We start from the raw sequence: 15280 nt of genomic DNA, 5'->3' as shown, positions 1-15280 counted from the left end.
CAGTGGGGTACCCATATAGATACACTAGCAGGTAAACTAAGCTCGGCTGCCTACGCCGTCAGGAAAATTAGACAGATTACTGACGTAGAAACAGCAAGGCTTGTTTACTTTGCGTACTTTCATAGTGTGATGTCTTACGGGATCTTATTATGGGGCAAAGCTGCTGATATGAGCTGCTGCAGAAAAGAGCTGTACGGTCAATATATAAACTTAAATCACTTGAATCCCTCCGTGAATAATTTAAAGAAATAAGTATCCATACGGTAGCCTCACAATATATTTATAACAATATAGTATTTGTAAGACAACATATTAGTCTTTATAAACAAAAAGTGGATATAAACAGTCGACTTACAAGAAATGGTCATAAATTAGTGACATCTGCATTTCGTTTGCGAAAGGTGCAGAACTCATTTGTGGGACTGAGTATACGCTTTTATAATATGATTCCTAAGGTAATTTTGGACCTACCAATGCATAAGTTTAAAGAATGTGTTAAAACACATTTATTACAGCGAGGTTATTACACAATTGATGAATTTCTTAATGACAAGGTCGCTTGAAAGCATCCGGCTCCGCTTTCATCTCTCACAAGATAGAAAAATGAATTTTTGAAATGTAAAATGTAAATTGTTAATGTTGGAAAAGAGCAACTGCTGAGTTTCTTGCCGGCTTCTTCTCGGTAGAATCTGCCTTCCGAACCGGTGGTAGAGTCACTACACACAGACAGACTTGACGTTTCAAATGTGCTTATATATGGCCTACTTGAAATAAATGAATTTTTTGAATTTTGAATTTTTTTTTATAAAATTATTTATTCTAGACAAAATTTTTTTAACATACTTGATAACTTACGAGTAGTAACTTGAAAAGCATAGAAGGTAAATATTACGAAGACTATTCGTCTATAAAATTTAATGAATACATTGTTATGTATTTATTGTAACAAATAAATCTGAATAGTTTTTGTAAGCTAGAACGACTGTGGTGACATTTTTGGATTTAAATAAAATATTGCACTTATTATTATTTTTTCTTTAAACCTGCAATCCTGCAATAATACCGTTCGAAATATATTCGAATAAAGTAATTTAATCACCACTGAACACAACCCTGCAATAGTACCGTTCGAAATAGTGAACTGAACACCAAATCTGACTTTAAATAGAGTGAACAATCATATCGGCTATTAGAAATTAAAGTCATCCGCTAACTCTTGTTCAGGGGAGCGCTTATTGGGCGAATTTCGTCGCAGTTACGATATCAATGAAAAGAACGTTGCCGAAAGTGGTTTTTTTTTTGTATAAAGTCTGGTTTACCTACTGGCCGTCATTTTAATATTTTTGATATTTCGGCCATTCATTAAACCTCTATCACTAAATAGTTGGCAATTGGCTTAAATATAAATAAGTAATCGTCGTAAAGGTTACTTAAAGATTTCCGAAACATAAGACAACTTGCGGCTCACCATTCGGAAACCTGAAATTAGGTAACATTATATGAAAAATAAGTTGATTATTATCGTATACAATTTCTATTGATGCAGTATAGGTTTATAGATCAATATAAACGAAAAGAATGACCGCTATTTTAGATAAAAATAAAAATGCTCAGCTAAAACATCCAGACCCCTTTCAGCATTCTATTTCAATATGATTCATTCTATTCCGGACGATGGTTGTGTATCGATCATTGTCACGGCTTTATTGATGCTCCGATTATTAAAGCTATGTTCCACTGCTGCAAAGGATGTTCCATACGCGAGGTAAGTTAGCTACGAGGACTTGTTTATCAGGGGCTAACTACTATTGCTCAAAGTAATATAATTTTAAAATATTACATATTGACTCCCCTTAAATAAGGATTATAATTCTTATTTTTATATGCGATTGATTAATTGTTGTACCCGGGCTACATCATATCTGTCTTAATTTATACAAGAATTTGGTCACACTGCTTATGAAGCTTTGGGTTCACAAGACTCAAAAATCTTCCTTTTATGTGATGCGCTTAACAGAGTCTAAGTGTTTGTAAATTGAACATATCTTTATGAACAGATCAAAACATAAATATTTATTTTAATAACTATCTTACGCATAAATGAAATAGAGCGAACAAAACATTTTTTATCCGGAAACTTTAAGCAGGTAAAGCTTTTATTCAATTTTAAAGTTGAAGTTCCAATTTAAATTCAAATTACTCTCTGCAATTTCTACCAGTGAGCAAGGTTACCCAAATGTATTAATTATGCATGAAAAGGTATGGTTGGTATCAGAATTTTGACTTGGATGAAACGACAACTCACGGAACAGTGGAACAGTACCTTTATAGTTGTCAGAACTTATTTTGATTGATCCTTTGGTTAGTTATGAATCCGTATAATATTCCAATTTAAATCATTATCGAATTAGAATGCAATACATGGTAATGAATACCTATTGTCCCCTACTTCGTTTCTTCGTTACATTCGTTTCATGCGTTATCTATTAGTTTTCCCTTGGGACTGTAGAATATTTTCTGTAAAACGTCATCTCCTTATATGTAACAAGTAATATGACGTTATAGGTATCAATTATAGATTGTGTTAGCCACCCTTGAAAAGTTGAAAATATATTCATTCACTATTCAATACCTTGTCTTGTCTTCTTCATTGTAATAATATTATTTAGTTATTAAAAGTTATGTATTTTGTTCACCAATAAAACTTACATAACACATGGTAAATCTATTAAACAAGTACGTTATTAAAGAAAACTCTAAGAATTCGCACATTTGAAAATGGCACCGTACACCGACTACATTGTTTTTTTTTCTTTTAATTTATATCCAAATTTCAGAAATCGTTGGAGAACACCAATAACTCCAGGATGGTATTAAAAATTTCGTCAGAAAATCCAATATCTAGAAACTTCTAGCCCGACCCGGGAATCGACCCTAGAACCTAAAGTAGTACTCGAATCTGCCACACACTTGACCAAAGAGGCAAGTATTAGTCTTATATGGATAATGGTAGTTAGTTGGTAAGGGAAAAATTAACCGATCCATTCAAGAGCTGTTCAAGAAAAGGAAAAAATACAAACAAAATCCGAACAGCGCTCCGGGGCTTAGACTACTCGTGCCATGCAGACAAGAAAATAGGATAAGAGGCTTTCAAAGAAAATCCGGTGGAGGTTGAAAGAATACTGAGACAAACTAAAAGAAAATTGAAGAAAATCTGCGCCAGTCAAAGACACTCTACCGTCCGAACTTGGAGGGATGAGGGATTTACTTCCGACTGGTAAAGGAAAAATCTAGCAGAAGTAGTTATTTTAAACAGAATTTATTGCTTGCCGCAATCTGGGAATTAGATTTTAGGGTGGTTCTTTAAAGGAAACTGCGCCGGATTAAATCACGTCAAGCAGAATACAGGCACCTAAGGTGGTTTTTATACTTGAGTCACATGTTTCATATAAATCTAACAATTCTGAATTCCTGAACGACTAGTCTCATCATTTGATTGCTAGAAAATCGTATAAATAGATATATTGGTTTTAAACGGTCATTACTAGATAAAGGATATATAATCCTTATAAAAAGTTGTTTTTTTATTAAGACCCTTACCCATTAAAGCAACGGTAATTTTACGCATAGTTAGGAGATAATAAAGAAGCCTTTTTGTAAGGTGCTCATATTATGCTCAAATAACATTAAGTTACGATGCCCAGTTAATACGCTAACACTACTATTATTGACTATTATGCCCGTTTTCACTAACAACGGACTGGGCAATGCCTAAGTAAGTAACGGGTAACCAAAGAAGATTCCTAGAAGTGGCGTGCGCTTCATACATGCGCAAAAGCACTGCCTACCCTCATATTTTTGTATAACTCATAAAGGTGAAGGATTTTTTCAATTGTTTGCCTTCTTTCTTCTTTATGCGTATCCTGGTCAAGAACCCTGTACAAGCCACTGATTGTTAGACATACTACATATATTTGCTACATTGCCGGAGATCTGTTTATTGTTGAGTTATAAAGTTTGAAGAATTTATAAATTACACCATACAGATTCTCCTGTTTTATGCAGAGTATAGCAAATTAAGCTTAATTTGACGAAGTTCTGTCTATTAATACGCCTAGAGGATGACATAATTCCTCTTGCAAAGTTTGGTTTGCAATGAAGTCATAACTAAACGATCAATCAGTTAATACTTAATCATTGTTCAGCGATACTCAGCTTGTTTGATATCGCAGTGATTTAACACAAATATTGATGTTGTCTCAACGTACTGTATCAATAGTGAAGGTAAACTATCTTAATGTTGGTAATGTTGAAGCAACTAATGTTTGCTGTGATACTAGTTTTACTAAAGCTGTGAGTTTACTCTTGATTTTACTGCTTTATCGTCATCATTTCAATAGACAGACGGACACTGCTTTTTTTTTTATTTGACTCCCGCAGGGTGATTACGTATCTCGCGACAGGTTTGCGACAGGCGTAAATATTGCAATCATTGCTGTCAAACGTCACTTTTCCATACAATAAATAAACAAAAGTGACGTTTGACAGCAGTGATTGCAAAATTTACGCCTATCGCAAGATACGATCACCCTGCAGGTTAGCCCTTAACTGCAATCTCACCTGGTGGTAAGTAATGATCGCAGAATTAAGAAAATACATAAACTGTGTACGCAACTTATATTTAACGCATGTCGAGTGACTCCCAGTGACTCGCTTGGTGTAGATTGTTTGGATTTTTGTTTATACCACTACAGGTTAGCCCTTGGTTGCAATCTCACCCGGCACGGGTAGCGAGCTAACATGTAAGGCAGTATGATTATCATACCCTCCAAATCCACACGACATCGCACTGGTATACTAAATCACAACATCCATCCGAGGAGGCTTAATAACAGCTATATCAGTAGCAAAGCAGAAGCAATCATCATCATTATCTCAACTGATTAACGTTCACTGCTGGTCTTTTGTAGCATGTTCCTAAATCCACGGTCCTGGGCCGCTTGTTTTCAGTGGCTCACAGCAACTCGTTTGATAACATCTGGTTTGGTGCCATTCCAGCACCTTGGGTCGCCATTCCAGCACCTTGGGACCATGACGGCCGATTGGCGCAGTGGGCAGCGACCCTGATTTCTGAATCCAAGGCCGTGGGTTCGATTCCCACTGCTGGAAAATGTTTGTGTGATTAACATGAATGTTTTTCAGTGTCTGGGTGTTTATATGTATATTATAAGTATTTATGTATATTATTCATAAAAAAAATATTCATCAGTTATCTTAGTAACCATAACACAGGCTACGCTTACTTTGGGACTAGATGGCGGTGTGTGTATTGTCATAGTATATTTATTTATTTATTTATTATTATTATTATTTATAACGTCCTCCGGTTCTTCAAGCTATGTGTCCCACTCATTGCCACTTCAACTTTCTAACTCATTAAGCTATGTCGGTAACTCTAGTTCTTCTACGGATCTCCTCATTACTGATTTGATCACATAGAGAGTCTCCTAGCATAGCGAGAGCTATGCTAGGAGTCACTCAGCGGGCGATGGCGAGAGCCATCGCCCGCTTAGTGTTTATATGTATATTATAAGTATTTATGTATATTATTCATAAAAAAAATATTCATCAGTTATCTTAGTAACCATAACACAGGCTACGCTTACTTTGGGACTAGATGGCGGTGTGTGTATTGTCATAGTATATTTATTTATTTATTTATTATTATTATTATTTATAACGTCCTCCGGTTCTTCAAGCTATGTGTCCCACTCATTGCCACTTCAACTTTCTAACTCATTAAGCTATGTCGGTAACTCTAGTTCTTCTACGGATCTCCTCATTACTGATTTGATCACATAGAGAGTCTCCTAGCATAGCGAGAGCTATGCTAGGAGTCACTCAGCGGGCGATGGCGAGAGCCATCGCCCGCTTAGTGACTCTGATGAGGCCCATATTAAGCGACCATGTTTAAGATCCGATGTGGCATTAGGTTGACTGAGTCATAAGGGTAACTGGCGATGTCAAATGAAACGCATAAAGTCGCAACACAAGTCCGTGAATGAATAGAAGAAATATCTAAGAATTAAATTAAGATATCCTCCTGCTTGATATGATGATAATTGGAATGTTTGACTTTGAAGAAGAAGGTTTAAAGTAACAGACCAGTATAATTTAATTGATTAAAACAGTATAAAACTAGGTAGTTTAGAAAAGAAATCCAACGTTATAACAGTTCAACTTGGTATTTATTTTACTTGAAACAACCATTAGAGAAATTCATTTCAGTCCTATGACCACAACACGAAGTTCCAACGCCATTCCGAATTTCTAGCTATTAAGGACTATGAACAAACAATTTGCGAAGAAAACCAAACACTCATATCCGCTAGTACTCGGCAACGGCCTATTTTAACTCGACAAGAAGGCCGTCAACAACTTTCAAGTAACTAAACAAAGGAAGGTCAAACAAGGGAGAATACTTAGGAACTAATGAATAAAAGGCAAGGGGGAACCCCCGACGTGAAGTAGCCGATTCAATTACTATAAGAATTAAGTTCTCCGAACAATTATTTGGTTATCAAACTATTTACGGATCGCAAATTAATAGAGTCCGAAAGTTCGGCGAAATTAATTGCATAACTATATTTATTAAGTTGGCTTCGCTTATTCATTGCTCAAGTCAGACTTCGTATGGTCAAGTTTGGCGTGTTTTCTGTTAACCGCCTGCAAAAAGAAGATTATCAATTCGGATGTTTCTTTATATATCTGTCTATCTTCTTTATGTACCATATTATTTTATATAGATCTAATGATGAGTTTAGGAGGCAAGCAACGGAACTCTTTAAAATATTACGGAAAATCAACCGGGATTGCAGCTATCGCTTAAGTACACCCGAAAGGGTTACGCAGATGTATTCAGTATATCGGGGTGCACTCACATTTCTGTGAAATTTTCACTCAAAGAGAATATTTACAGCTTATTTTTATGAAGGTATCTAATATTAAAACTACAAACAACGGCACGTACAAAACAATCAGAAATTATAAAAAAAACTTGAGGGTAAATTTGTAAATACTTCGTACTGTCATACATAGCCAGGACCGCACTCATATTTTGTCATAACAAAGGTTTTAAGTTTTTGGAAATTTTGTTCTATTTTAAAGACGTTAGGTAATTTATTAAACATTAAAAAATAAAAACGCTTATGTTTTTTTACCGTTATTTGTTCGTGGTTTGTTTAAGCAAATTTTATTAGCACTATAAAGTTGTGAATCAAAATTTTTGGTATAGGTACACGAAAATATTATAGTATACTGCCGCGAAGACTTAAATCGTTAATTTTAATTGTTCAATTTCAGGGAAAAGTTGTAGCATTTACAAAATTTTACGATTATTATTGTACGTGAGTTCTTTGTAATTGTTAACTCTTGCAATATGCTGACCTTTTGCGAAATTGCCTAACTTTCGTTTTTGTTCAAGGCCTGTTATTCTCATCAACTGATTTCCAAAAAGGTGGAATTACTTCATATGTTGCGTTTTATAATTTTTTTAATTTACATACATACAGTTGGTGGACTTAGCACACCTTTGAGAACATTATAGAGAACTCTTTGGTATGCAGGTTTCCTCACGATGTTTTCCTTCATCATTGAAGAAAGTGTTATTAAATTACTTAAGCGCACATAACTTAGAAAAGTTAGAAGTGCGTGCTGGGATTCGAACTCGGCCCCCCGAAAGTGAAGTTGAGCTCCTACTGGGCTATCACCGATTACTTGCTTTTAATTTAACAACCGAAGCCCGAAGCTACAACCTTTAAAATAAATAAATTTTTTGTAGTTTACTCAATATATTATTTGTATGGTGTACAGTCTTTATAGACTGTAGGTACTCCTTAGAAATAATAATACTCGAAAAGACCGGTGCATTCTCCAAAACTACCTAGTTCGTCAAAACTTCGATATTAGAATTTCTAAACGAAGAGAGCAGCAGATTCGACATAGTTTCACGCTAACGAAGTTTGAGGGTTCTACTAATTAAATAAACATTAGAGATTCTCAGACTGAAGCTACATCTATGTTATATAGCCTGATTAATTTTAAGCTCTGTACACACATATAAACTTTTTGTCACTTGTCACAGTAACCGGTAACGAACTATTTTTTTTCAAACTATCGGTTGCCCGTGTCTTCGCAAGCGTCCAATAATTTTATGCGAAAGAGTTTTTTTTTATTATATATACAATTATCCTTTATTGGGATCCTTTAGTATTGTATAGAAAAACCGCCTTTTTAATAAATGCAAACACCTAGGAGTGCTATGATATTAAGTCTCAATAGTGCCGCAGTCGGCTGTTCCGGTGCTTTGCACTTTGTAACCTATTTATTTATTAGTTTTCGGAATGTTTGTATCAGAAGCATCACCGAGCACAAAAGCTGGCAAGGATTTGAGCCCCAAGGGCTTTACTCACCGGAGGGAGTCATATTTTGTGATACTCCATGTACTTGTTCTTTTAGTCAAAGACAAACGATAACGCGAGGTGATAAACTAGCGGCGCCATCTACTATCATACATTAATCACGTTTGTGTTAGAATTTCGGTCAAACGTAGAAAATCTGCGTGTAACATAGCCAATGTTACACAGATGTTACATGTTATGCAGATTTTAATGTCAAACTCATGGGACTCTTGTTTAGTCTTTCTACGCGCATTTCATCCGTTTAATGGTAGATTTTCGAAATAAAAGGTAGCCTTCGTTACCTTCCTCTGGTTATCCGTAACAAAAGTTGCTATGTGTGCGCAACATCTAAAGCCATTTACGAAAATGAAATCAGTTGTTCAATTGTAACGTACTAACATCATTTCCAAATACTCTATTGTTAATATGAGGATGGGAAAATACACGTTCAATTTACACAGTACAGTAGTGTATTTAATCAAATTTCATTTACGTTTATCTTTACACCTTTTATGAATCAGTAAGGTTCTACAGAATATTTTTACATAATATATGTACCATCAACAACATCATCACCATCACCAATTCAGAGGCCTGCCCGGCTTTTCTATAGTCTTCTCTCAGAATTAATAATATCGAGTTCAAATACAAAGATTATAGTTAAGATCGGAATGTCAATTACCACATGACCAGATTCATCATCATCAAGCTATACACCCATAAAAGGGCACGAATCTCCTCTCAAAGTGAGAAGGGTTCAGGCCTTCCACCACGCTGGCTAAGAACGGATTTGTGGACTTCACAAACGCAGGTTTGTTAACGATGTTTTCCTTCACCGTTAAAGCAAGTAATTCTTAAAATTCTTAAAACACACATAAATTAGAAAAGTTAGAGATTCGTGCCGGTATTTGAACTCTGGCCTTCCAATGTAAAGCCGAAGTCCTACCCATTATTTATAACATATCACCGTTTCGATATATGTATCATCATCATCATCATATCAACCGATAGATGTCCACTGCTGGACTATATAGGTCTATAGGTATATAGGTCTCTTGCGACCAGCGGCTCCCCGCGACAGCTGCCTACTTTGTTGGCGGACGACCAACGCTGCGCTGACCAAGCTGCTAGAATGGCCACTCCACACCGATAAACGCAGCGGCTCTCAATAAGGTAGACAGACACCAAATGGCTGACTGAGAGCCACTGGAAACAAGCAGCCCACAACCGTACGTGGATTTTACAACTCTCTACAAAAGACGACGTCAATCGATAGAAGATACTTGATTTTGCGCAGTTCGATGGTAGAAAGCTGAAGGTGGAACCAAATGAATCGTTTTTTAGCACGACCACTGAAATGCATCTTTTAGAATCCGGATGGATAGTCGATAGACTCGATGCCTTGCGATATTGTTCCAGACTTTGTAGCCATGATGATCGCCTCGTCGTCGATTAGTCTTTTAGTATCTACTAGTAGGCTGCAGTATGCACGACCTAACTTAAGCTTAATACAGTGTAACAAAGTGTGAAGTACCCTTTGACCTTGTCAAGAATGCAAAGTTTTTTTTCCAGCAGTTTCAGCTTTTTATTCGATGCACTGTGTAATGTTGAGATTATCAAAATATCTATACCTAGATGCTTAATTCTGCTTTTAATCAGTAAAGGTTAGTCTAAGAAATCTCATTATAGCAAACAGAAACGTGAAACATTTTCTTCTGCTATACAACACGAATCTACATTGCCATACATATTCTACATTGCCAAGCTGGCATAATATATGAAAGCTTAGGTTATCTAATATTATAAGCATTTTTAAACCCTCATATTGTATGTTATTCAGAATTAGGCCAAAAAAATTTAAGGTCTTAGGGTTTATCTGCCATGAATTCTCAGCACCAGCCTGCAATCCCATAGTTGGCGTTATCATATCCCCTGCCTCGAAGAGCATGTAAAAATTGTAAAATGTGTTCAATTGATTAAACACGTCAAAACGAGCTTAAGATTTTAACGCCTCTCTACTACGAGAAGGGTTTATGCTGAGCAGTGCATCAAAAGGCAGATTATGTTTTTTTTACAGGGGAAATTGCTAATAACTTGTAGATTTGTTAGTAGGCGCCCATCTTAGGTACTGTAAAGAAATTTTAACATGGAAGTTAAAGTGTCACACTAATAATAATAACAGGTGTTTGTCAACAGAATATACTCGTACTTGTAAAGTACAGCGAATTTATACAAAAGGTACTGGTTTAATGTCTATTCTCCCACACTGAGATTCCTATCTCTGACTTCAAACTCGGAACTAGGACAGCCTTTGTTTTGATTAAGAGCTGAATCTAAACAAACGAAGGACGCGTGGTTCGCGTTAATGCAAGATAAGCCAAATGTATTGCTGTCGGGAACTTATAAGGAAGGTTGTCCTTAGAAACACAAGTTGCTGTATTGATTTACAATCGAACAATCAAAGCAAGACGCGTATAATCTCAAATAAAACTGAACTTTATTGTAAAGGTAATAGAAATGATTTTTAGTTGTTTGTTGCTTGTTTCGTGGTATTTACATTTCAAATCTTTCGTTTAAGTTTTTGAATAAACTAAAGTAGCTGGCTGGAGATAGTGTGAACTATAAATTTCTTGCAAAACAAAAGATAAGAGCTTTTAGAGTCATCATTGCGTTTAATTTATTGACTAAATCTATCTGTTTTAGATAGACCTAGTTAATAAATAAAACGTAAGAAACTTCATAACTGTTCCGACGTTATGCCACGTTCTGACTTAACCTCGCATATAAATTTATAACATTTACGCGTATACGAGCTGGAAGCGCCTGCTTGGCCTTGACTTTACATCCAGCAGATAACGCAGTACAGACTTAATAGTCCTAAAACAAAAAAAAAGTTTCAATTAAAAAAATTCAAAAGTTTCAGGAAACTGTGGAAGTTTCAAAGAGAATTGTTTTGTTTTGATTAAGAGAAACTGAACAAGTGGCGGGTCGATGCGGTTTGGCGTTGATGCAAGATAAGCCGAATCTATTGCTGTCGGGATTCTGCGAATGGGTAGCGAGAATTATCCTAAGTTGCTTACTTGACTTACGATCGAATAATCAAACTAAGATGTCGTAAATATCAAGTGAAAATGAACTTTGTTCGTATACACAGATAGTTCACATTTAACTGGCGATGTACAGTCCACCTCTGCTGTTAATAGTGTAGGGGAGGCTTTGGAAATTTAGATGTTTCAGCGAACAGGTTTAAAATGTTTAACCTGTTTAACGTTTAACTTTGCAGTACAAAGATTGAAATCTCATCCCAATTACATCATCATAATCTTTATTTTAATAAGCATCAGACTAACTAAGTATTCCTTGCTAGTACAGGTATTCCCCTTTTTCGAAGGGAGATATTAGAGCTTGGATAACCACGCTGAGTTTAAAATGGGCTGGTGGGCTAATGCATCCAACAAAGACGTTGGGTACTCTTCGGCAGGGTGATTACGCATCTCGCGACAGGCTTGCGACAGGCGTAAATCTTGCAATCACTGCTGTCAAACGTCACGTCACACATTTCCATACAATAAATAAACAAAAGTGACGTTTGACAGCAGTGATTGCAAGATTTACGCCTGTCGCAAGCCTGTCGCGGGATACGTAAGCATCCTGCGTGGCAAAGAAAGTTCAAATTACAACCTTAAAAACCTTAGGAACAATTTCGGTATCATAAATAATTATTCTCGATACTTCTTTATTGAATCTTTGAATGACGTTCTTATATCGTGTCAGATACGAGATACCTATGCCGGATAAATAATATCGTGTTCCAATTATCTTCGTACTTACTCAGAATGCCAATCAATACCACTTGGTCAGATAAATGATCATCGATCTCGAATTAAAACATTAGAAGTAAGAATAAACTTACAGTGCAATAATATGTGATACTAGGTTACATAAAATTCATAATTCGTTTAAAGGAAATTGCATACAATTCTACAATAAACTACCAATTGTCATCTTGGGGATGTCTCTTAAAAAGTTCAAAGTTTGTATTAAACGTAAGCTTATAGAAAAGTCCTATTATAGTATAAAGGACTACGTAAACGATAAAAAAGCTTGGGTGTAAATTATTGCTCTAACCAGGTTGCTCTTCTAACAATTTAAAATGACATTGTGAGATGGTGATAACAAAAAAAAAAAAACACCCGGCTAAGTTTGTTGTGGGCTTCTTCTTAGACCAGGACGCGTTTGGAACCCTCGTAGCTTTAGTTTTAAGTTTACGAATGTGATTATCGCCATCATCTCACTACCGTGTGGTTCTTATGTACGCATCAAAAGTGCCACCTGTGGGCCTACTTGAATAAAGATATTTTTGACTTTGACTTTGACTTTGATCCCACTACAGGGCACGTATCGCCTCTCAGAGACAGAAGGGTTAAGGTCAAGTCAACCATGCTGGCCCAGTGCGGTTTGGAAGACTTCACATGCCATTGAGAACCTCATGGCCAACTCTCGGGCAAAGCTTGTGTGTGAATTGCTCTAATTCATAGCTCAATATTAGTTTACTGTGAGAGTGATAACAAAAAAAATTACCCGGCTAATAATTTAAATTAGGATTATTTTTTTAAAAAGCTACACTATCGCATTAGGTGAAGGTATTATGTGATTAAAAGTGTTAAAATAAGAATATAAATAAAAAAAATGTTTGGTTTCATTGATTGAATCTTTTTAGAGATCGAGTGAGATAGAAGTTGGTCTCTTCTATCTTCTTCTTAGTTAACACTAAAAGTATAACAATATATTGTAACCAATATATTAAAAATGAGTATTATCTTAATAACTTTTAAGTCTCGAAGAACAATAAACGGAATATTTTACGCGGTAATTACGGTTATAATAATAATTAAAGATAAACTCCAGCTTATTACCGTATCAAACTTTTACCTAAAACAAACATTTATATAGTAACTAGGCACTCGAAGACGGAACTTTATATATTCTTGGACTTTTATAATTAATCTCACCAGAACACATAATTCTATGAAAAAACCAAAATGAACTTTATTAACATAGGTGTTAGTTCAAAAATAGGTTGAAGCTGGGTTCTTGCAGATAAGTTATTACACCTAGTATTAAAACGGTTCTTTCGATAGAGTTCGCCTGCATAAAATTTTATGCAAATACTTTTAGGAGTCGATTTCATTTAACTGAGGTGTGATATGAATAATTAATATACCATTTTTATAGAACGTGTATAATCGTGTAAGTAAGAAGTGCACGTAGGGCTTATTCTTATCACGTTAAGGGTCATTATTGACAATCAGCGTTGCAGTATTTCTGCATACCTACTACGACACAGAGCTGAGAAGGTGACCCTTCGATCACGATGACGCAACTTCCAATATCAACAATAATTAGTATTATTATTTATTATTTAAATAAATGATAAGCTAAATATTCTTTTTATTCGTTAGCTGAATACAAATATAAAAGTCGCACATTTCTCAAGTTTTATCTATCCATGCCAGTTAGTATTTCGGTTAAATAAGGAATAAAAAACAATTTTCACATATTTTCGAAACACTTCCTCCAAAAGGATGAATTTATGCATAAATAAGAATCATATACACGATAATTTCGGCTATCGTATAGTTAAATTCGAAATAAAATAAATAAGGGTATAAATATTTTTAGAAAAGTATTTATTTTTCAGGTTATATCCTTTCTTTAATTTTTTGTTTTAGCTTTGCTTGTAATTTTTTAAGATAAAGTTGCTTGCATCGACTACTTTCTAGAATCCGTGACAAACGAACTTTTACTACCGAACACCAAAGCTACGCAGAACAGTTGTCCATAGGTATCCCTTGTATAATTACTGCTATCAAAAATGCAGATGATATAACTGACTAGAATCCTAACATGATCTTCCGGAATAAAGAACGTCAGAAACAATAAAGTTATTATCTCTTTATTTCAGGCATAGCCCATAGATAAGAAAAGTAATAATTAACAATATACAATATCAAATTAAAACCAAAAATGCAATATAAATTTATTAAAATGCCATGTCATAAATATTAACAATGAAAATAAAAAATATAATAATAATTAAAACGATAAATTAAATAAATAATGACAATAATTTAATAAAAAATTAAAATGTTTGCTCCGTGTGTGTGTGTATATAAACCCACCCAGTGCTTCCAGAACGGGTTATTTAGCATTCCAGTAAGGGTTTGCAAAATGCTGTACAAAGAAGAAAAGTCGTAAAGTCCTCAGTACGCCAATCCGTAATTCAGCATCTTGGTGGGTACTAAGCACTCCGTTTCTCTACAGTAAAAGAGAAGAGGCAATCCATGATAAAAATGATGATTTATTTAGGTAGGTAACAACTCAGGTTTAAAACATCACGTCCTATTAAGACACAATAATATATTATTAAAATAAAATAGCATGTTGTTTTGTTATTCCAAATTACTTGAGGAAAACCTAATCGTTTCTAGTAATAAGATAACAATAATTAATGTTCAGGGTTCCGTATTCTTAAAATCTTCAATTAAAAGTTGAATTATTAATGGAAAACTACTGACATGATTTGATTCATAAATCGAAATGAAATGAGAACATCCAAACCTAGTAAAGTTGAGAAATACGAATTCGATGCCGGTGAAGGACTGCAAAGCATTTAAAATTAATAAGAAAGCCTCAAAGTGCACCAAATCACCAAATCACAATCAAAATTAGAACGAGGAAATCAGTGGTTACAGCACAAAATATCTTTGACATTAAAATAATTATTAAGGTCAGGTGATTAGTTATTATTGATTTTAATT

Source organism: Pararge aegeria, chromosome 10 (assembly GCF_905163445.1).
Source record: "Pararge aegeria chromosome 10, ilParAegt1.1, whole genome shotgun sequence".
NCBI lineage: Eukaryota > Metazoa > Arthropoda > Insecta > Lepidoptera > Nymphalidae > Pararge > Pararge aegeria.
The sequence above is the reverse complement of the archived record's forward strand: the minus strand, read 5'-3'. Positions refer to the sequence as shown.